Source organism: Capsicum annuum, chromosome 4 (genome assembly GCF_002878395.1).
Source record: "Capsicum annuum cultivar UCD-10X-F1 chromosome 4, UCD10Xv1.1, whole genome shotgun sequence".
Classification (NCBI taxonomy): domain Eukaryota; kingdom Viridiplantae; phylum Streptophyta; class Magnoliopsida; order Solanales; family Solanaceae; genus Capsicum; species Capsicum annuum.
Genome location: NC_061114.1, coordinates 80,910,971 through 80,913,814, shown reverse-complemented (window position 1 = coordinate 80,913,814; position 2,844 = coordinate 80,910,971).

The window sequence follows — 2,844 nt, the reverse complement described above, 5'->3', positions numbered from 1 at the left end:
TATTAAATTCTAGTTTAACTTCTAAGATTAATTTGACACAAAGGTAGCCAAGAAAAGTTTGGAATATTGTAAATTGCAAGTAAAGGCTATTTCTGATACAACCTCTTTACCTCTTTTGAGGTACTGGTATGGAATGCGTACACTATACCCTCCCCATACCCCACTATATGGGAATATACTGGGTTTATTGTTGTTGTTGCAAGTAAAGTAAACAATGCAGAAATTAAAGTACTTGAGAAAATCAATGGAGTAAAATCCAGGGTTAAAGCACTTCGAATAATCATACTATGTCATTTAATTCTATTCATTATTCTTATTATCTTGATTTTGGATTTTTAGGGTTAATTGCATGATCATGGTCTCCTGACTTCTAACTATTTACCCAATTTGGGCATTATAACTACATCATTGAGCGGGGATGTAATAATCCAATTTAGGTTTTTGCGCTATCATCCAATATGTTAATCAAGTAAGGCTTCTAGGTACATCCCTGTCCTAGATGCTAATTTGAATTCCTTATTTTATAAAAGAATACAAACCATACTTTATTTATCCCATGTTCTATCGCCCTACTCTCTCTCCCAAGATCATAACGTTGACAATTGATGTATTCTAAGGGAGATCAAGCCTCAAAATAGTTAAATCAAGAATAAAAAAATAACCAATAATGATAAAGAAATATAAAGAAATTAATTAAAAACAATAGTACTCCTGTTCTTGGCTTTAACCCCTAAAAGAGGGCGTTTAGCCACAGCTAGTTATAATCGTAATCACAAGATTGTAATTAACAACTAATAACATGAATGAACTAAATTGAAATAATAAGAACCTAAAATATGAAGTTGTATCAACCCCTCAATCTTCCTATTATCTCCATGAATATCCAAGACGTGTACAATTTGTGGTATTTATAATATAAGTTGCAAGCCAAATCTGTGTAGGTCAACAATTACATTTTGGTTGTGTAATTGAGCATGAGAGTAGGGGGCGTTGCCTTATATATTGCATCACTATAGAAGGAGATGCACCTACCTTAGAACACCGCTATGGAGAGGGCTATGCTTGCAATAATACACCACAATGGAGGGGGCTATGCCTGCTTATTGCGGGTAGCCATTGGAACTTGCCATCAAAATTTTGGTTGTCTTTACCATCCAATCTTTCATATCTTGATGTGTGGTGTATTTCTAATGTATTTCCAGCCTATATATCAATAATGTATCACCATATTCATCTTACAAAACTTCCTACATAATCACACACCATGGATTATAGCTCATATCAACACAATATCCATAGAGATGAATCAAAACAAGAGCTAAGACTAAGTTAGTTCATATTGATCTTCAACTTATTGTTCCACCTATACACTTAATCAAATTGAACTTTGACCATCACCAACAAGTTGGTCAACATATAATCACATATTTAAATCATAAGGAACTCATGATACATGTTAGAATCCATCAAAACCAACTAGACAGACACCTAGCTAAAGCTAGTAAACTTAGCTATCTTGATTGAACTATAAATGACTCAATTAAGTACAAACCTGTTGGAAAACACTTTAAACCATTGTAATCATATCCTGAACACTTATGTTCTTATTTCTATCATAATTAACACATTAAACACACAATTTATCCTCAAAACAAGACTAAACAAGCTAGAATAGTAACACTCGAGTGCATAGATACACCTAAGATCAATCTTAGTATGCATTTTACCCTTAGATCAAAGAACACACAGAATGGACTATTCAGGTTCTTGAGGATATGCTCAGGGCTTGTGTTATGGATTTCAGGGGTTAGTGGAAACTTAGCTTTTGCAAAGTTCATATATAATAATAGCTTCTCTTCAAGTATTGAGATGGCACCATTTGAGGCATTATATGGTAGATATTGTTGACAACTGATTGGATTGTTTTAGACCTCCCAGGTTAGACCCCTTTGTACTGACTTGCCTCAAGAGTTGTTGGATAGAGTTAGGGTGATTTAGGATAGACCGAGGGCCGCTCAGAATAGACAAAAGGCTTATGCAAATAGTAGAGTCCGTGCCTTGATATTTTTAGTTAGAGACTAGGTGTTCCTTCAAGTATTTCCCATGAAGTAGGTGATGAGGTTTGGGATGAAGGGAAAGCTCAAACCAAATCATATTGGATATTTTGCAGATCCTTTGCACAGTTAGAGAGGTGGCATATTTTTTGTTACTCATTTGGTTTTCCATGTTTCAATATTATAGAGGCACATTCCCAATGAGTTTCATGTGATTTTGTGGGACTCGATTCAGCTAGATAAGAGATTGACCTTTGTGGAGGAGCAGGTGTTTGTGTTAGACAAAGGTGTCAGACAGTAGCAATCTAGAGAGATTCTAGTGGTTAAGATCCAGTAGGGATGCCATGCAGTATCAAAATGAGAGAGATATAAAGGACCAAATATACAAATGAATCCCTCTCAAGATCAAGTAAGGTCAGTACTAGATCCACTGCTAAAAGTTCCCAAAGTAATATACATAACCTAAAATATACACAACATATACAAGTAGTCTTGAGTACAAAATACTAAACTGGATTAGATAGAGGATCAGCCTCGGACGATAGTAAGGTTACCCTTCTTCGAATAAGTACTAAAAGGTAGGAACCACTTCAACGCTGACTGCTAGTACTCAAATCTAGATAAAGAGAAAGATATAGAAGTATAGTATGAGTACCAAATCAATGGGTACTTAGTAGGCATCATCCGTCGACTAAGCTCAATAAAGGAAAAGAATACTAAAATGCGAGGGTGTAATCTAAGTCAACAGTAAACAAGGACATTAAGATAAACAATTACCAAAGCTATGAAA